General features: G+C 38.3%; 1 protein-coding gene across 3 annotated transcripts in view; it reads right to left on the bottom strand.

The window, feature by feature from the left end:
- The window catches only part of il11ra (interleukin 11 receptor subunit alpha), a 52,642-nt gene extending 34,221 nt beyond the window's left edge, over positions 1-18,421 (bottom strand). For all 3 annotated transcript variants that reach the window (XM_080304421.1, XM_026174230.2, XM_026174231.2), the window contains exon 1: positions 18,257-18,421. The gene's annotated coding sequence lies outside the window, so the exon portion shown is untranslated. The remainder of the gene's footprint in view (positions 1-18,256) is intronic.
- Between the last annotated feature and the right edge of the window lie 4,003 nt (positions 18,422-22,424).

A 22,424-nucleotide genomic window follows, 5' to 3' on the forward strand; every position in this document is an offset into this window, starting at 1 on the left:
TATTGTAATTTGTTCCCATTGACACTATTTCATTACAGTGAGAAATGTTCAGATAGCAGTGCCTTACCTCATAACAGGTTAGCATCCAATGCTTTTTAGAGAATCCTAATCTGAAAAATGATTAGTTAAGAAAACAACTGTTAAGTCTAATGGAGCAGAAGTTTAGCATAGAATCAAAACACTTAACTCAAGTTTCTTCTTCTTCTAAATATTAAAAAGACCCAGATTTCAGCTATAATGAACATGATAGATACACATGACTCTCTTGCCTGCTTGTTACACTGCAGTGTCTGTTGTGGCAGCGAAACTAATATTAGTCTAATTAGAGATGCAATTGATCATCCAGTGACTAGAACCGGTGAGATTAAACTCTGATATATCTGATACTGTAACAATTCAATTAGCCTGTGCAGCAGCCTGACATGCACATAATAATCCATAAATATGAGTACATGTCCGCTCATTAGAAATATACCATGTATATATGTGTAAATATCCAAACATGAAATGTTTTGCAAGAACACTATAATATATTTGCAGAAATATATGTAATGAGCTGTGACTTTACCTGGCTTTCTAATAATGGTAGATAGCATTAGCCTGCCAAACAACATTAGCATTTTGCCATATGGCTTAAAACCCATGTATAGACTCCACTGGTTATTCCACAGGTTTTTAAATGAAATTTAAGCTACCTTTTGTTCTACATTTGTAAGCACCAACTCCAACTTGATTTGCTCCGACTACCTCATGCCATTTCAGTGTTTTAAGCACATGAAGACATTCAAGGCAGTATAGAACCGCTCTACCAAACAGCATTTTAGAGGTATAATTACAGAGCAGTTAGATTTTAGTTGTACAAAGATGCACCGTCCAGTAATGTGGGGCACTTAATTTTAGGATTTGTTTAAAACTGAAAATACAAACAGTTTGTATACACTGTCAGTTATACTTCTTAGAAAGAAAATGCAAATTTGCTAAAAAAACAAACAAAAAAAACCCCAATATGGGCAGGTTGGAGTAGTTTGCAAGTCTAAAAATAAGAAAACACTCAGAAAATACTAAAACTGAGCGCACTATAATGGATGGAATTAAAGATCTGAAGACATTTTGTGTCTGCATGTTTTTATGTTTTTATCTACGAAACCATTAATTAGTCTTTATTGGTATAAAAGTATTGTCAATGTAGCTCAAATATGTGGCACTTGGCAGCGTGCATAGCACGGCGCAAACACAATGTCAAGCTAGTTTAGAGCTTCCCATCACAGACAGATAGGAATAATGTTAAAACCCAGTTGGAAGGTGGCTGTGTAACCAACAGTTAACCAGCACTGTATATTAAAAAATAGCTAGGGCTAGGCATGTACATACCTACTCACCCACTTTCCAACCAACTATACACCCACCCAATTTATTGTTGTAAAAAAACAAACAAACATCTAAAACGGAATGAAAACTCAATGTTTATTATCAGTCTGATGTCAAAGCATTTCTAATGATAACATAGAGCATATGTAACTGTCAATTAACCAAAACAAATAAAAATGCCCAATAAACTTAAGAATGTTAAACAAGAGATAAGTAGGTGCTATAACGCTTGAGTTTTTGTTTTCTTCTTTATGACACCAATTTACGTTTGCCTGGCTCTCACTAACTGATGACCATTACACAGCAAGCAGAGACCTCTAACTTGTTCAACAGGAAGGAAAAACATGAAGGAACATATACACCCAAACTACACAAACATGTGGACCATACCTACCCACCCCCAACACACACCCACCCACACGAACAGAAATCCCACCCCCTGCCACCCACTCGCATTTCAACCATCCTACACACATGCGCGACCCCTGTTCGCTGGAGATGACTCACTGTGCTGGGAACTCCATGCTTTTCCGATTACTACAGACCGGCTGACTGACTGTCTCAACACGCTGAAGAAGAAAAAAACGGTAGATTTTATAGTGTAGTGATAAGAGAAAGTAGAAAAGAAGAAGAAAAAACTAAACAAAACACAAGAATAAGTGTGCAAAAGAACAGAAGAAAAACAGCATCATTCCATGTTAAACCTCAGTGGTTGTTCTACTATACACAAGGGCACAGTGAAACAGCCAGTTTTACCTCCAATCACAACACAGTAGAAACCAAGGAAAGAAAATCCTATGAGTGCTTAAATATGAGAAACTCATGCTTTCTTGATTACTACTGTCTGACTGCCCTTCCAAAAATGCTTCTGGCAAAGAGACAAACAAAAAGAAAGGCACAGAGCAAGAACGATCCTAATGCAATCCACATTTTATATGATGAATGCCTCTCCTGCCAGTCATAAAACTTGACTGAAAAATACAGCAACTGACTATAGGTAAAGATCTTTAACTAAATGCAAAGTCTGTCAAGGTTTTCATGGACAAAACTGTTTTAAAAGGAGACTGAACACTCGTATTTCACTTTAACATGTGTAAGTGCAACAAAGGCCTTTACTTGGAAGCAAAAAATTGGCTAAACATTGACTAAACTCCAAGATATCTGATGAGAGAAGAGGTAAACAAAATTTGACCAGTACTTGAAAGTCTTCTATCCTGAAAGCAATAGACCAATTATAGCAACTGTAGATAGATAGAAAAAAACAGAACACCAGCTATGAAATCAAAAAATAAAATAATACCAATTCATAACAAAAAAGCTAAATAAATGTGCACTTGACCTAGCACCACAGGAAACAACTCACAAATGAATGGAAAAAGAAAATCATAAAACACACACACACACAAAAAAAAAAAGCTGTTACATTTAGTTAGTTACTGTATGCCAGATGTTTTTATTTTTCATTTCTACAAAAGCAAAAATAAGTTGCAGGCACGCATACATTTCATCATTTGCCTGCAGGGTGTAATTTATCTGAGTGATGGGGGCTAGTTTTAAAAAATATTATTTTAAGACTGCTTACGTTTAATTCATTGCAGGCTGGAATGTGATGGAATAGCAATTTAGAGATGTGGAATGAGAAAGGAGGCAACAAGGAAAATAAATGCAATGAAAGTAAAGCAGAGCAGAGGAAAAACTAATTATTCACAGCACTTAAAGGCCCTGAACTGTGATCTCTGGACACCTGCATCAAAAACAACATGAAAAAGCAGATTGACGTCTGTTTGGAAGTGAAATGGGCTAAAAAGCCAGTATGAACTGTCAATAACTGGGTTAATTTGCCACCTATGAGCTCACATGTATGTTTTTTTTTAAGTATTATTATGTATTATGCTATACTCAACATCTGCTACACACTACCATTAAGAACAGAATGACTGTTATTGTCTTTTTGATCCTGGGTTTTAACAGTTAAATCAAGTCCTCTCAGAGTGGCTCCATAGATGAAGGTTCACACATTCGCCTAACAAGTGAAAGATGCCTTGGTTTGATCTTGGGATGAGACACAAATCCCTTTGGGAGATTAAAAAAAAAAATCCCCATATTAATAGGGAAACAGCTGAAAGTAGAGCTTTAAGTCAAGGTCTCTCAGACTAAATCAGGAAAAAAAATACAGTAAAATAAACAACAATCATATACAGAGTTCTGCTACAGTGTACACTGGAAGATTTACAGTATACCTATTCAGTCAAGCCAGACACTGGAGTATACAGACCCTATATGTGTCAGGATGAAGTAAATACTCTAAAAGATACAGCAGGCTAACAACCTTTTCTTCCTTAATTACTGGAAGCACTAAGCGAGAAATCTATAACAAAGTTTCTTTCAGAATAACTGAGTAACAAAGCCCTCATCAGACTGCAGGGCTCTGCTGCACAGACCTAGATCACAAACAGCAGACTATCAAACGGGTTTTCTTGAGATAGTAAGGCAGATAGCAGGTTGATTTACAGTGCACCACCATGATTTGGTTCCCAAGTTTGTTGATTTTCAGATAGTCCATGTTTGTGTGTTCATGTCTAATGTGTGTGTGTGTGTGTGTGTGTGTGTGTGTGTGTGTGTGTGTGTGTGTGTGTGTGTGTGTGTGTGTGTGTCTTTAGTGATCCAGGAGTCAGATTATGAACCCTGTCTGAGATCAAAGGCAGACGCAGAGGGAAGGAGACTTTTAAAACCAAAAACCGGCTCAATGTGACACCACCAAAAGGTTTTGGGGGTTTTTTATACGAGTTTGGATGTCTCCTCATCCACATACAATATATATTTGTTAGTTTAGTATGTTGAGGTATAGTTTATGATCTTTTGACTAGGGCTGCCACAAACGATTATTTTGATAGTCGACTAGTCACCGATTATTGTTGCAATTAGTCGACTAATCAGATCATGCATCCACTGGACGTAAAACGTACAGCTTATTGCACCAGCATGCATCTGCTCTTATATAACTATCATTAGCTTACAGCTTTAAATGTTTAAGGTATGTGCTGACTAAAAATAAAGACGAGATAAGATAAGATAAAACTTTATTGATCCCACGACGGGGAAATTTTTGCATTACCTCAGCTCAGGTACAGATATCAGAAGGAAATACAAAAAATACAAATAAGTACAAACAATGAAAATAAGTAAGATAATACATTATATACAACAGTAGCACACACAGTATGTGACTATGGATATGGTTGTGGAACTATGCAAGACATAGCTTAACATAACTATTGTACCACTACTATTCCTATGTATAGACATGTACACACACACATATACACACTAAAATATGTATACCTATACATACATATATACCTGCACATGTCCATACACATTGAAGGTCCATTATGCATGAAATGGTGACCGTGGATGTTCACAGTGTCCAGTGAGTCATGACATCGTGATTGAGGAGTTATAGAGTCTAACTGCTGTTGGGATGAATGATCTGCGAAAGCGACCTTCCTGCAGCGAGAGTGTTTCAGTCTCTGACTAAAGGAGCTGCTCAGCCTACTCACAAACTCATGCAGTGGGTGATGTGGGTTGTTCATGAGGGATGTCAGCTTTACTAACATTCTCCTCTCGCCAACCACCTCCACAGACTCCAGAAGACATCCCAGCACGGAGCTAGACCTCCACACCAGTTTGTCAATCCTGCTCCTGTCCCTGTCCGTGCATCCACTCCCCCAGCAGGCCACTGCATAGAAAAGGGCAGATGCTACCACAGTGTCCATAGAATGTCCTTAATAGAGTCCTGCACCTGCTCAGTATCCTCAGCAGGTGGAGTCGACTCTGGCCCTTCTTATACAGGATGTCTGTATTTGTAGCCCAGTCCAGTTTATTGTTGAGGTGAACACCCAGGTAAGATGATAGTTTATTAAATTTTAATTAAATTTCCAGATTGTTTCAGTGGAGTTTAATAAACTCAGCCGTCTGCTCCTTGCCATCTAAAATATAACAGGACACTGGAGTATATTCTCGAGCGTCTCACACTTCTGATAATCAGCTGTCTGCTTGACGTTTACTCAGCTGTGTAAAAACTATAACTTTAATCTCAGCCAAACCGATTTACTGAGGAACAAATAAAATACTAAAAAAGGCCCAACAATAACATTTTTAAGTTATCTAAGTGACTTATATATCATGTTTAACCTGAGTAGCGAAAGACGGCGGTGGGTTTGAAAACGATTTGCCGGGAGTCCGGTGTTCTCACCGGCCCTAGTGAGCCTTGCCCCCGGCTAGCTATCGAGCTGGTGGGTAACAGACGTCTCCGAAAACGTTGGGAGCGAGCGCTTTTCAAAATATGTGGTGTCTTGATAAACTGAGCAGATATTTGAGGTTTACACAGCTACATTCTCGCCTGAAAATATGTTAAACGTTTATTTTGTGACCCAGAAAGAATAATAAGAGTAATATTAAAACTAACTAGCTGCCGCCATTGTTGGAAACTGAGCTGGGCCTCGCTATGAATTCTGGGATAGGTTGGGCCTCGAAGTATACATCCGACCCATCCTTCAAATGTGGGGAAATGAAGGGCGCATTTGTCGGCCGCATTTGTTGGAGTCTTCGAATTTGGACAGTCTTCGTTGTGTCGCTGTAACGACAGCAACGACAACAAATGCAGGCACAGGAGGATGCGGTTACTGAATTTGGACACGGCTACAGCTTCTTCTTCTTCGAGGTTTAACAGCAGCTGGCATCCTTGTACATGCAGTGCTGCCATCTTCTGTTTCAGTCCATTATTACACTCTTAAATCCTACTACTTATTCCTGCGTCTTTTGTGATCTTACAAAGCTTCAAATGACGCGTCGACTATTAAATCAGTCGTCGACGATTTTAATAGTCGACGTAATCGTGACTAGTTGACTAATCGTGGCAGCCCTACTTTTGACAATAAGATAATTTGTCTCAGTGCACTGGACTTTGCTGCCATTTTGTGAAATCAATTTTGCTGCCATTTTGTGAAATCAATTTAACACAGAGACTTCTACCCATGCTTTTGCAGTGTCCCATTGAATGTTATTTAACCTAATGGCCTAATGTTGACTCAGGGAAAAGCCTTGATGAAAAAATCATTTAAGCAAACACAGTCCCTATGGCCATCAAGTAGTAAGTGCTCATTACTAACTGTCTGTATCGTGTTTTCTGATCAATCTCAAAAGCTATGTTCTTAACATGTTCCTAAACATGCAAAGCATTTTGTGTCAGTATGTATTCTTCCTTGAGTGATGGTGAAAAACATGTATAGAAATATTAAAGCATATTTTGATCTGTTGCATTATTTCCATCCTCTAACATTAATTGCCTGTCATCTACAAACAACCTCAATCTGATGTGTTTAGCGCTGAAGATTTGCCAAAGTAAACCAAAGTCTAAGGATCATTTATCACATCCATCTACTCTAGATCACTGGATATTTTCCGAGTTTCTCGCCAGCTAATTTTCTTAAGCCCAGAGCAATGTTGTTGAAATGCATTCATGTCAATGGCATTTTCTTGACTCATTGCAACCAACCATGATAAATGACTATAAAACTGTCTTCAAATGAAAATTACAATTAAAAAACACAATCCACAAACTTTAGATGGCAGACATTTCTATATTAAGCAAGCTATGATCAACTGTGCATTTAAGATAAATGTAATGAAGAGAGACTTGGATCTTTATGATTTAAGCCTTTTTTAGATGAAGGAACTCTAAGAAGAAAAAGCAAACATTTAGTGTTCAAACTGTCTCACAGTGAAAGAGCCATTAAACAACTCAACTGTTGAATTATACACATCAATAATATAACTATTATTTATTTATATATGATAATATTACTACAGTTGGATGGATGAACATGAACTGCCAAACAAACCTTATTGGTTCCTGAACTACTGAGAATGCAGTGGTTTGTATTCAGATTTTTGTGTTAAGCAAGCTTTAATTCATCATTAAAATGTATTTATAAAGTTTTCATTAAAGCTTCAACATGTCGAGCTGCTGAACTGTTTTTTTCCAGCTTCTTCTTTAAGGCCTTGTATTAAAATTATCTTACTGATGTAGTGACGCACAGAAGCTGCAATGCATTACCATTGTTTCCTAAGAACTGACACCTACTACCAAAGAGTTCAGAGTACACACGCTGAAAGGGCAGAGGATCAGGTGTGCTCTTACTACTTCCACGTAGGACAACCACTGCTGTGATACTAGCCCATAGTCAAACTGGGCGATATAGCCTCAAAATTGTATCACATTTCAAGAGAAACTGCTTGTAGGCAGTATCATTTATGTGTGAATGAAGGGTATTTTCCTTCAAAGGTAAGCACAAAAATATCCTAGGTAGTGTTTTCTCTGGAATTTTTAGGTAAAACTATAAAATAACTGGTTGACACCAGTTTAACAGTAAGTGAAGCAACTTCAATCAATCTTGTAACTCTTTATACTGTACCATATAAAACTGAAAAATATTTTCTACCTGGGATTCATCTGGGTCAAGCCTTTTAACCAGTTGCTTAAAGTCCTGCTTTTCTACCATAAACACCATTTGCTCTTCCTGTCATATGGAGTACAACTATCAAGTGTTCCAGTAATGCTCAGTGAAGTTATTTGTTTACATTAAGGTTGTGCATTACGTGCTACTAGCATCTACTCCACCATAGCATGGTAGTACTCAACTCTGTGTTTTTGCCTAAAGTGATGGGACACATTTGTTGTTACTTCCTTTAGCGGGAATACATTTAATGCTGATTTTGCAGGACCAGACAATGTTGGATATTATTGAAACAGTTCTCTTTTTAAGTACTAATTCATCACAAGAGGCCGACTCTTGCTTCATCAATCAATCAATCAATCAATCAATATTTATAAAGCACGTTTCATACAAAAAAAAATGTAGCACAAAGTGCTTTACATGGTTAAAAGCAGCCCACCCCACCCTCCAACTCACTCCCCACACTCTCATTAACAACTCGCATGTGCCCGGCTTGCCTCACTGACACATGCACTATGGAACGTAAATACAAGTTGTTGCTATAGCAGCGATATCGTAATTTGGCATTTTTATCTCACGTAAAAATTTAATGGCACAGCCATAGTCCATATAATTCAAATGCATAATGTGACATATATTCAACAATCAACAAACAGCAACAATTCCAAATGCCAAACCACATCATCATACCGATATGATAATTACATATTGCAATCTTTATGCTGAAAGCTGATCAGATTCAGGCAGCCAAAGCCTTACTGCTTGACAACAGTTCTCATTCAGTTTTACACTGATAGCAAGTATATAACCAAAGCTTCGTCACCTGCAAAAACAAAGATTTCTGCCCTGAAAACTGCTTAAGAAACATTAGCAGTGTATTCAGTTTCATATTCATTTGTTTCTGTCACCTGCCTGCCAAATAAGATAAGATCAACATGCTCGATACACCCATTTATTCTCCTTTCAGACTGCCAACACTCCATGAACGGAACAACACAGTGGGAGGGGGTGAGGGGGAGGAAATAGATACTGGGAGACCGAGGGCATATAAAACAATAAAACTGGATAGGGAAAGAGAAAGCTGAAAAAGGCAGGAAAGTAAGGACAAGGGAGAAACAAACCTAAACAAAGCGGGAAAAAACAGACCGCAAAGGGAGAAGACGCATTTTATAATTTGTGGGCAAGTTCATACCTACTTGCCATAGACATTCCAACTGAATTAGGTCATGACAGAGACACATACATTTTTTGGACCCTAGAGACATTTTGGCTACATAAAAACTGTCATATAATTTAAACAGACAAGTCTATTCATTATGTATGAGGAGAAAGGTAAAAATAGTCACCTAAAGGGATCAGTAGTGACAGTTTTGGATTTTAGCCTTGTCCCCAGTGACACAAAGAGGTAAAGGACTGTTTTGGAGTGCACCAAATATTCAAGCATAAAATGAAACAAATCCTAAAGTCTTTGTTTTGCTCTAACTGATGACAGTTAATGCAAAACAACTTCAATTACACAGAGCAAAACATAAGGACATACATTTTAATGGTGTTAATACTTTGTAGCAATAAGAGAGTGGCTATAAAACTAAATAACCTAATGAAAGAATTTTTTTTTTCCAAACCGTTTCAAAGTATTTCAGCCCAGCTTCACACTACCTTCCAATCAGCACATCACACAAAACTTTGAAACTACATTTCTGATGAAAGGAAATCAAAACTGAAAGCAATAGATGTTTTTATAGATGCAAGTTTGATAGCTTGATATATAAAAGCCTCAAATTAGCACAATTAGAAAAATGAAAATTTTAACATTTCTGGTTAAAAAAATTACAGAAATCATGAAATGATTTAAATGTTGTTGCTATTTATTTTTCCGGTGATTCAACTGATAAATTAAGAGTTACACCTCTATTCAAGTGATGAGCTTTTCTCGAGATACGTCAAAACAAATCCCACCCCATGCAAATACCAATACAAACAAATGAATGGCAATTCATATGTGGAGTACACAAACATGACCCCCCCCCCCAATCCCCACCACACAGTGGAATCACTGAATCACTGATGCAAATAACTGAACACACAGGGAGCACTAAGGACTGTTTTGGATTATCAAAAACACAAATACATTATTCACACCAGAAAATCTCCCTTTTTTAAAACATTTGTTTTAATTTTTGACTGTGAGCTTCAACAACACTATGTTTATCAACTCTACAGGTTACCAAAGCCTCTGCCATAGCCACTCTGGGTCAAAGCCTGAACAACATATGTGCATGGCAAATGTTGTCTATGCAAGTTTCTATGCAATGTTGTCTATGCAAGGCTGCTGTCTCCACACTGGACTGCACTCAAAATCCATACATTTATTAGAGAAAATACAAAAATTACACTTGACTGAAAAAAACTGTACTCATTTCACTAGCAACTACGGTCAATTGCAAGGTGACAAGGTTTTTTAGCTACCTAACGTATACTGGAGACAGACTTGAAAGCACCACTACTTACACTGACCAAAGGCTAAAATAAGAGCACCAATCATCTCTTTCCCCTTTAGCCCTTAGAGTTCTTCCCTGTCTCTGAAAATAAACCCTGCAGAGAGAATAAAGCAAGGACCTCTTCGAATGCTGAAAACAACAGGTTCACAACTTTCAAAACAATATTTTTGACATGGCAGTCATGTTAAATATGACCACCTGCTCGGTGGAAGTTAGCGCTAAAAAAAAGGTAAAATTTTGGTAACTTTTCCACACCAGCTTGTAAATCAATCCACTGTATTCTTCATGATGGCTTTGCAAATAACCGTGCATAATGTGGAGGTAGAATTGCAATCAATATAGTGTTTTTCTAGAACAGACTAAGGTTCTGCCAAGCACTAATAATCTCCCAAGTGAGCTCTGTTTTCAGAGTCAACACTGCATTGGAAAGAAGAGTTACTGTTTATACAGCTAAACCTAATAGATGTTATTTTCACTGGCAAAATGGCAGCAAGGTGCCAAAAGTACCCATTTTTTCAGTCACATGGACATTAATATTTCATATATGCTGCTCACAGTAAAACAAGCATACACACCTCACAGCACCTTTCTTCATCATCATAGTAAAAGCACGCAGTAAAATTAGGGTTTATCGTTCTTTGTGACAAACAGAAAGCATAGTTTCCTGAGAGATCCTGCCGAGGTCCAGAAGATCATCCAGTACATTTGCAAGGGAAGGAAGTACATTCTTTAGCAGTTATCTTCCCTGGATCCACAAAAACCCTGCCACACAGAAGTTTCTACAAAGAGGCTACCATTGCAAAGACAATGACTTTGCAATGAAATTGCTTTAAAAACACAATGAATTAAATGAGAATTTCAACCTTGCATCTTTAGGCTTCCACCAATCAGTGATCTGATAAAACAAAGTGTTTATTTTGCTATAAATTCTAAAATGTGGACGCTGTAAATACACTTACTTACACACATGCCTTCAATCCAACAGCACTGAAGACACGATGCTGCTGGGTTGAGTACAGTACCCTATAATAGTGTCTAATGTGAAACACATGATCACATTTTCCACTTGGTTTCCTTAATTCAAACAAAGTTTGAATTCAAATGTCAGTTCACGACATTTTATCTTATTAACTTTTTCTGTGAAATACTGTTACAATAAGCGGCTTAATCCTTGACACACGGGCCGAAGAAAAAGCACAGGAACAATCACAATCATAAGCAGTATATTTCCGTCACTGCCTTCTCCGTTAACCATACTTAAAGCCAAACCAACAACTATAAATCCTCAATGGCATGATGACAAGTTTTTACACTTAGATGTATGCCAGAGATCATGTAAACAGTATGCAGCATAGAATGTATTGTGAAAATTGACAAAGGAAACAGCTACCTATGACCACAATTAAGGACAACTACCGCATTTTTCGGACCATAAGGCACACTGTTGATGAACGGGTCTGTTTTCATACATAAGGCGCATTAAGCGAAACAAAACAGTCAGATAAGTCAAATTTTACTCAACTCATTCTTCTTGCTTCCTCAACTTCCATACCATTAATTCATTAATGTTAAATTCTCTTACCGCTGCTCCATTCCTGTGTTGTTGCAGTATATTAATGACTAACCTCATATTGTGGATGGATTATGTCACGTAGCACATTATTATATACCAGCTAGCCCAACTTCAGTAACCCTACAAAAGACACTGCTGTTTAGTTTTTTGTCTTCATTTATGTTGGAAGTGATAGCAGAGCTGTACGTTTTCATTTTATCAGAAATCTCTCAGTCAGAACATGCTATAACATGTTTAGGTGGAAAATAGCAAGCTAACTTCTAACTCCGTGAAATTTAATAAATTCTGTTTTCATGGATGCCTGGATGTTAAACTTAATTGTTACATCTGGTAAAGCAGCAACGCTGATCATTTTATTAAAGATGAAAGAATTTAGAAAGTTTCGAGAAACTCAGTGATGCCGCAGTGTTCGTTTGACTTTGGGACCTGAAGCGGACGGAGTTTTTCACCCAGATTACTCTGCGAGGCTCCTGACTACGGTAATGCTCTGACAATCCATCAAGTGGTCCAGCTTCGTAGCTTACCAAAGTCATTTGAGCGCCGCATACCACATAAAATCGGTTTGAGGTCAGTAAGCACAACCAGAATTCATACATAAGGCGCACTGTCGATTTTTGAGAAAATTAAAGGATTTTAAGCACGCCTTATAGTAGGGCTGCTCGATTATGGCAAAAATGATAATCACAATTATTTTCACTGAAATTGAGATCTCGATTATTTGACGATATTTATTTAACCCTTTAAGACCTACCATAGAACCAAGTCCGCCAGAGCTTATATATATATATTATTTTTTTTATACATGCTGTAGTGCCATTTCTGGGAGCATTTCAAGTTACTATACATCAATACAACTGTTATAGCCCATAATTTAATAATATGTATGCATTAAGTCCATAGTAACTACATTAACTGCATAAAAGTGCAATAAACTACAAAAAAAATTAATTGAAAATCGTTTTTGTTACATATATTTCTACTTGGAGAAATTTAAGAGGCTTATCCCTCAAAACTTTAAATACAAAAAAGTTGCAAAAAATAGTTTACAACAACAGGAAATTTATTTTGAGTGTCTTCATAGTTTTATTTTTGAGATACACCAATTTTTATATACTGCAGGAAAAACGAAAAAACTATCCTATGATGCAAATTTGCAAAGAAAACAGCAGGTGCATCAAAATAAACTATTTCCAGCAGTGTAATTCGAGTTCTAAGCATCACAGAAACTATTCAGAAAAGTCAAACATGACTTATAAAAACACCAGTATAGGCTTTTAAGGCCTACAAGTAAAAAACTACATTTTCCGCGAAAATGACGTCACTTCCGGTTTAGGGCAGGAAATGGCGGACATGCGACAGTTCGTGCTGACGTCTGTTTCACTGTGGGAAGTGGCAATGCGTGTTTCTGTAATATTATGTTTTTGTTCCTGCAAGCGCTTTTTATGCAGTTTTTGCAAAGTTTTATGTGGAAGGAAACCGTGACCGAGGACAAGCTGATGGCATAAGATGTAAGTACAACTCCTCCGGTTTCATATACAAAAAAAATTATTGTGCTAGCTTACGCGGTTCAGGTTCTACAGGGATTTAAAAATAGTTACACAAAACTGAACGTGCGGCTCTTTAAAGGGTTAACAATAAGAATGTATTGAATAATGACTTTAAAAAATAATATAAAATAGTGTGCAACACCACTGAAGTCTTTTTTTACCTCTCTTTTCAACCAACAGCAGTCACTCTCCTCTCCAAATAATTTCTGCTTAGCTTTCCGAGCTTCCCTCGGGTCCTCTTAATCAGCGGTCTCCAACCTTTTTTGCGCCACGGACCGGTTTATGCCCGACAATATTTTCACGGACCGGCCTTTAAGGTGTCGCGGATAAATGCAACAAAATAAAACTAGTACCGGTACCGAAAAAAAGAAGAGTTATTCATAACACACGTGAAAAGACCCAGGAAAACCGAGTTAACGATCAAAATGATAACAAAATAACGCTGAAAACCGATAAAAACCCTGAAACCATACATTTCACACCTGAGCCTCAACTCTCACGGCCCGGTACCAAACGACTCACGGACCAAGGCCCAGGGGTTGGGGACCGCTGCTCTTAATTGTTGTGACGCATGTTCGAAATGCAGAGAGGTGCGCTGGATTTGCCACACGGAGCAGCGCGAGAGTAAAGCACGAGGGAGGGGCTAATAATGATCGTTGAAAGCCCAGATCGTAATCGTGATTAAAATTCGATTAATTGAGCAGCCCTACCTTATAGTGCGGAAGATACAGTAGTAACTATTTTGCATTGGCTGATTGAGACACTACTAAAGTGTGTCTCAATGGCAGGAAACTACTCATTTCCTGCCACTTCTTTACACGGATGGAAAACAAGGTACCAATGGTCGCAATGGTCCAGTCTCCACCCTGCATAAAAAGATATAAAACCTGTTCTGATAAAACTGATATAAAAAATAAAGAAGATGTTGACAGCCATGTCAAAAATCATGCGTCCTTATGGACTTTATTATGGGCTTTATTTTTTTTATAAACTTGTGTAAATATCTGCCATATTTGTTTCCAATATTGATGTGGCATTCTTATGTTCAGTTCTGCTATCTAAAACAGATCCAGCATAGTTCAGCTTTTCACCACAAGGCCCCATTTATCAAAGAGTGTGTATGTTAACATTTCAGGGCAGCTGGGTCTCAGATGGTAGAGCGGGTGGTCTATTGGTATGTTTGGGCAAGATACTGAACCCCAAGTTGCTCCTGATGCATCCATCGGAGTGCAAGTGTGTGCATGAATGAGTAGAAAAGCACCAAGTTCCAGTCCATTATACATTAACAAGGAAACAATTATTGTAGAATAGGCTCGATTTTATTTGAGATGGAAAAATCCTTACTGGCTAGCAAATATTACACTTTCACCCTCGCTGTCGCCACAGTATCATTGCCCTTATTGGTCAGCTGACCACAGAAGAGAGTCATAGCTCCTAACAGAGAGGACGCATCTCTCTTAAGTGGCTTGATCTTGTGGCTTCTAGCTGTGGGAACTCTTCCAAAGGCAGACATTCATAAAATATGTTGAAATGGAATGTTTGCCAGTTTGAGGCTTGCAAAATAACTCTTCAAATGCACAGTTAAGCACAGCTCCTGGTGAGTGGGGATAAACTGCTTAAACAGCAGCACTAAGGACTAGAGAGACCCCTATCTAGGCCCCTCAATGTTGGTTTAATATCTGGCTGGCTCCTTCTGCTCTTTCTTTTACTTACACATACACACACCAAAAGTATGGCCTCAGACCTGGCAAACAGCCTTCAAGTTCTTGGAGCAGCTTTCTCTCTAATTTAAAGTTGATTGCCATGGCCCTCTGTGAGTGACTAGTGAAATACGAGTGTGGAGAAGAGTATGAAGGCTTGGATGTGCGTTTGGCTCCGCGTGCATGTGAATGTGTGAGTGTGCATGCACAAAGCCATTGGATCGTTTACATATATGTGCATGCAGAAGTCTGCGTCAAGGTCTGTGTGGAGCCAGAGTGTATCTGTGTGCTCGTGTGGTTTTTGGCCAGAGCTAGAGCAGAGATTGGACTTCCAGCTAAAGACGTCTGCAGGGAAAGCGAGCTGAATAACAGTACCCTGGTGTTAGAAGGTGAGTTTAACTGTACTGAGCTGTACAGAACATGTGCTCAAGTGAAGAAAGTTAGACTATACAGTCTGGGGTCTGTCTTTATAAACCTGCTGCGAGTTAATGAATACTTCATACAACAATGGGGAAGATTGGGTTAAGTTAAACCTTGCCTCGGATCCTGTGTATTTCTTGGTGACGATTAAATTGATTACTAATGTTTTCTATAATATTTTCATTAGCCAAAACACGCAGGTGTCAGCCACAGTCGACTTGTTTTACTCTGCTTAGGATCCTGGATTTCCCTTTCTTTTTTGGATATGTATGTGGTCTGTGATTCCAAAAAGCAAATTTGTTCCCACTATTTTTCACAATGTTTAGAAAGCAAAAAATACCATCAAGTTTTCCTTTTATAGAGACAGAAGGCTTTAATCCGTGGGTAGGCCAACATCCCAGAGGTAAACAACAAGGTGCCCGGTGTGCCTCGTTTTTCTTAGTCAGTGTATATTTAGTTTCACAGTGGTGAAGTGGTCAAGAAATCTGGTTCTTCGCAAAGGTGTCCAAACTGAGATGCATCCTCCCGAATGAAAAACAGTAAACACTGCTGTAAGTGACACGCATGCTACGCCAGGTGTTTGGCTTCTCTTTCCACACAGCCCATTGTGCGTCTGGCTACGACAAAACAACAATTACACGATCTGTCTCTCTGCATAGAATTAGCTGAATGGATTTTAAAGGAGAAAAATAAACAGCAATCAAACAGGGAACCACTGAAAACCTGGGACAAATTAACATCACAAGACTGGCTTAAGCAACCCCGGTTTTCTGTTTTACTCCCACATGGGAGTGAAGTGGAAAAATGGACTCCTATTGGCCAACTGTAGCTAACAGTACAATTGCTTCCGCCTCACAAGAAACTAGAATAGAATAGAAATATCCTTTATTGTCCCTCATTGGGGACATTCACGTGTTCCAGCAGCAAACTGACAGGCAGACGCAGCATGCAGAGTCAAAAGACAATTTACAACATAACGTAACAAAGTACTAATGAGAAGTCTTTTTTTTTTTCTGAAAATACAAGATATCTGAAAAATTCAAATAATAATAGTACTAATAAAGCAGATGCAGTTTTGTCTTGTTACTGTCTTTGACATATAGTACTAAGACTCCTGAAAACTATCTCCAAGAATTTAACACGGAACTTCTACAAATCATAACCGATCCAACAGCTCTTACTTTAATATTCCTCGTTTTCAGTACATGTAAAAATTATTTTTGTTGAGGGCCATGTACTTGAGCCAGTGCAATCCTTGATCAATAAAAGTGGACTCTGATCCTACTTTTCGCTGCATCCACCTCTTTAAAGAATCACAGACGTACACTGATGCTGGAATACACAAAGTTATTGGCAAGGTTCAAATGTTTCCACTGATACAGAAGTACTGCTTACACTGTGGGCAACTATGAGTTTCTTAAAGCCTTTAAGCTCATAAAGACAGATGTTACAGCATGAACTTTGACCCACATTTTCATTTTAGCGGAGCAACATTCAAGAAACGGCTAATTTCAAGCAAAAGGCTCGCTGCCTGCTTTTCTGATTTCTTTTCCCACCTTCCTTCCCTTTCCTACTCCTGAGACACCTCCAGGCTTCATCATTCTGCTTTGTCTGTTTGCATTCCTGTTGAGCTCTATTTAAAAGCTTGATCACTCCACTGGTTAGAGGAATGCACATCTGTAGTGAGACCCCATCCCAGTGTCTCTGTCATCTTTTTCTTTTTTTGTCTGTATCTCTGTCTGCTTCTGCATTATAGTAAGTATTTGTTTCTGATTGAGTTCTCAGAGCGTTAGCTTTTGCTATTGACCTGGAACTTGAACTAATTGCAGATATAAATATACAACAACAAAGGGCAGGATGAAGACTAATCTTGTTTATTACATCAACAAGTGCTTTCAGTGGCCATGATTTCAACGCTTCATTTATACTCTGCCAAGTGAGTTCCCGTGCTTGGTTTTCAGAACTGAAACCAAAGCATGTCAATGAAAGCCAGTGAAAGTATTTTTTCTTTACCTTTATCACACTATTTTACTATATTTAGAAAATAATTAGACAAATCACAAGCACGCTTTCCACAACAATAATACAAAAAGTACACTAGAACCAAACCACACCAATCTACAATCCACCCATCACAACAATATTTACACATTTAAATATCATGCAGCACCTTGTTCTCACTGTATCATTTTTAAATGAAATCTAAAACTAAAACACAGCAACTGAAAGACATTTAATTAACAGTGGAAACAAAAAAGCAGCCATGCTCAGTTTATCAATAATAAAAGAACAACACATTGTAACCAGTGCTTTTTGTCCAGGGTACCACCAGCTTTTTACCCATAATTACAAGGCATGGAGTTAAAATACAATTAGAGGGAAAAAAGACTGTGGTATGATGTTTAACAGCCTAAACAGGGATCCACATTGAGGCTAGTACGACAAGTCCCCACTGTGAACAACAGTAGAGTACATTTCCCTTCATTCCCTCCTGTCCCGTGTAGTGAGGCGGATTAAACTTTTCGTCCCCACATCCCTCACCAACCACCCCTCACACACACACACAGGCAGTTTACTAGCCGCTAATCCTCTCCCGCCCGGTTTAAACACTTTAAATGGCCGGACTTACCTTGGAAACTATCCCCGAGTCAAACAGGCATTATTATATTGTCGCCTTCCATGGCTGGTACCTCAACGAGTTGTTCCTCGACTCACCGATGACACTAGACACGAAGTAGCGGGGCAAGAGAGCAACAAAGTCGGACAGCAACCAGGAGGAGGAGAGAGGAACGAGGCCGGAAAGTGGGCTGCTGCGCCATTGGAGGCGGCGGATGTCAATCACCTGACTGAGTGGGCGGCCCCTAACTGTAAAGAGATTATGGAGGCTGAGGTGTAATGAGGAATGCGGGATGAAAAACAGAGCGAGGTCTCCAACAGCAGGGTTATGAAAGTCTGAATGTTTTGGTCTGTTTTTAATGTATGCAGGTTTATTTCAAATGTGTGTCTACTATAAAAAATGGAAAATAATCAAAATTCAACTTCAGGCAGTTGTAACTTTTAAAAAAATGTACTTATAAAAGCTGCCTCTTTTAATTTCTAATGAAATTTTTTCCATGGTTTACCTGTTTATTTCTTATGCACATAGCATAAAATAGGTATAGGTAGTCGGAATAGGTATTGCAATATAAACAATAAAAGCACAACACTTTTCAATGGCAAAGTAATGCTGCATACAGGCAGGTTTTGATTACAGATTTCACCAAACTGACAAAAGATTTTCACTGGATATATTAATTTTATTTAAGGTGATTTATTTTTAAGACATAATATTGTTACGTTAGTTCTGTTTTTATTTTATTTTATTTAGCTAAATGTTTTGTTTAGACATGAATAAGCTCTTATGTGTCAAAGTAATTGAACATGTCTATAACGATGGAAGCAAAACAGCTTTTTACAGGTTTCCAGCTAAAATGTTGATCCCGTCTCATGAAGTGCACCACTGATTTACTTATTTCTTTTTATATTTGGCTTACCTGTTTGTTAATGAGTAAATAACACATTAAACCAATTAATGGTTCCAGTGCTCTGGGCTTCAGCAGCAATAAATGACATGACAGTAACAGCTAATTATTGGAAATAATTCCCTTTTCGCCTCCCCCATGAATGGTAGAGGTGGAAAAACACATCTGTTGGTCTAATGCAGTATATTAAAAAAGCACTGCTTGTCACAGGGACAGATTTACCACATGACAAAACAGCTTTCTGACATAACAAATTCTCGTGCAAAGTCTGTTTTACACTCTTTTTTCCTGTAAACTAACTTTGACCTCTCACCTAGATCTCCTCCACAGAGAATAAAACAGCCACTTGTGCAGCTTTTCGTTCAGTTTTATGATTAACAGTCAAGAACAATTAGAGTGCAAACTGTGGCAGTTGGATTCCAGTCCGCTCATCAGGCATACAAGGGTGACATCAATTATTCCATTGAAAAGGGGATTTCCAATTTCCAAAAGCTCAGCCAGCCCCCCTTACTGACCCTGACCTTTTTAGCTGCAGCTTGGAAGAGTTACATTTTAACATCTCATTAGGAGCAGAAGAGCAGTGATTGCCAAGCATGCGTAAAAGAGATATGAAAGAGTCTGGTTGTCCATCTTAATTTATCAGCTTATCCAGTGTTTACATATTTGAAATGAGATTTTTTTTTCTCCTACAGAGTGTACCTGCTTAATGTTTGTCCTAGAACAGCAGTCCCCAACCCCCGGGCCTCGGACCGGTACCGGTCCGTGAGTCTTTTGGTACCGGGCCGCGAGAGTTGAGGCTCTGGTGTGAAATGTATGGTTTTCAGGGTTTTTATCAGTTTTCAGCGTTATTTTGTTATTGTTTTGATCGTTAACTCGGTTTTCCTGGGTCTTTTCACGTGTGTCATGAATAAATCTTATTTTTTTTGGTACAGGTACTAGTTTTATTTTGTTGTATTTATTCGTGACACCTTAAAGGCCGGTCCGTGAAAATATTGTCGGGCATAAACCGGTCCATGGCGCAAAAAAGGTTGGAGACCGCTGTCCTAGAACACTTGTGGAGTGAATTCTCCATCACTACAAGCTTTACAAAAATACCGCTTTCCTGAAAATGAGCATTCACTGTTTGTTTGCTTGTTTAAATTGTGTTTGTTAATTTAAATCTTTCATACTTTTGAAAGAGCAGTTTGTGGCATTGTTGGAGTGTACTACCTTTGCCTTCTGCTGACCTATCCATCTGTGTGGTTTGTATCTTCCAGTCTATTATCTTGCCTGGCATCTGTCTTACTACTGCTGGACGAAATGTACCTGTCACTCTGTTCCCATCTGCCTTATCTTTTGTCTCATTGGTTTGTATGTGTCCGTCCTTCATCTGGGTCTTTTTTCTGTAGCTCATTTAGCCATCTGTTGTGACACTTCTGTATTTTCATGCATCCAAAAACTAGGCTTCAAGTTAGCAATTAAATATCTGTTTCTATGATAAACATATTCAAATTTAGATTGAAATTATACTAGTGTCTTCTCTTTAATTTTGTTACAGTAATGCACCTTGTAATACAAACTTTAAAGTAAGTGTAGACTTTAAATCTATTATGCAGGCTATTATTTGTTGACGACGACCAAACTCAAATTCTTACATAGAGCTTACAGTTAAGCACTCAGGACTCATAATGTGAGATAGCACTAGAGCATCTCAATGAAGTGAATGTTAAAGAAAGAAAACTTTACCTTATTTCTCTACAGTTATATAAAAAAAAAAGTCAACCACTTGTTGCTTTATGTTCTGTGGTATTGCTTCCCTCTGCTGGGCCTTTTAACTCATTACAGAGTTCAATAAGTTTAAAATAAGAACAGGATCAGTCCTATAGACTGTGTACATCATCCACATTTTGTATACCACAGTTTACCACACTTTAACACAAATACTCAAGCAAGCCAGTGTAAATCCACCAGTGCTGACCTGCTCGCTGTCTCTCAGTAAGATTACATTAAACCTCAGTTCATATGCAGCCAGTTATTAGATTTTAGCAACACATATTTTACAACCAAGTCTTTACCTCATTGTGTTTTTGAGCTCTACCACCAGTGCACAGTTGTAACTTGTGCATACCACTACCAAAAGTAATCGCAAGATTACTGTCAGTACACCCTATGCTTTTAGGCATTTTAACCTGGTGGTGGTGCAAAAGGAAAAGCAAGACAATCCCTTAGCACAGATGCAATATACCATAGGGGCTCCACACACACCCTTCCAGTTTTCTCTAAGGGTATATTTACTCATCATACTACATGTTTATATATAACACGCTGTCAGAGTGATGAGCTCAGAACTGTAATTATTCTATTGTTGCAATAAATCATTTAAAGTTGTGAGTTGTTTGATTGAACCATCTTAAATATTTGTTAATATTTCAGCCTGGGTCAAGGTTTTTGTCAAACTGAGCCTCCCATAAGTGATGAGGATTATAAATACTGTGATTTCCCATTTGTATAATTAAAATTTAATGCACTTTCTGAATTTTCTCTAATGTCTGACCTGAGGCTGGTAAAAGCAACACTATTTGATATCCAATGAAAATCACTGGATATTGTTTATAATCGTCTTGAACAACAAAACAAGATGTCACTCTTTCCTTCTTTCTTTTACTTTTTTTTTTTTACTTGGTGTTGCTCACTAAGTGAGTAATCTTAGCATATTCCACTTGCTTATATTGGCAAATCTATTCAAAACTTTCAGAACAGTTTGTTCCATGATAAGAGATATTTTGGACCTGCTGTGGTTTTGCTGTGTGCCATGGTTTTCACTGTTACTCACTGTATGCCGACTGATGTCATCATCTGGCTTGTGTTGGATCTCCACAAAGTGGCTTATCCAGTGCTTTAAAACAAGATGAGAACATAGCTGGACTGGCCATCGGGCATACCGGGCATTGGCCCGGTGGGCCGCTGGCGATTTTTTGTTTTTATGGGCCGATGGATTTTTTTTTTTTAGGAAGGGTATATATAATGAAAGGTGTTGGATTGGCCAATTGGTCATGATCGACTCTGGGCTGGACCAATTACAGCCGAGGAGGCTGGATGCACCCTCCCCCTTGTTTAGCAATCACGTGATTTTCGCGCATTGCATGCCGGGAACTCGTGGCAAAACAATCCAAGTACCGCATCAAATGCAAGCGTTTGCAGCACCGCAAAACGTTCATTCTCCGGTTCCAATACCTTCTTGTTTTTTCTTTGCCGCACAAAAAAGGAATGTACAAAACAAAAGGAGAACAATGCCGG

This window comes from Astatotilapia calliptera, chromosome 7 (assembly GCF_964374335.1).
Source record: "Astatotilapia calliptera chromosome 7, fAstCal68.1, whole genome shotgun sequence".
Lineage (NCBI taxonomy): Eukaryota > Metazoa > Chordata > Actinopteri > Cichliformes > Cichlidae > Astatotilapia > Astatotilapia calliptera.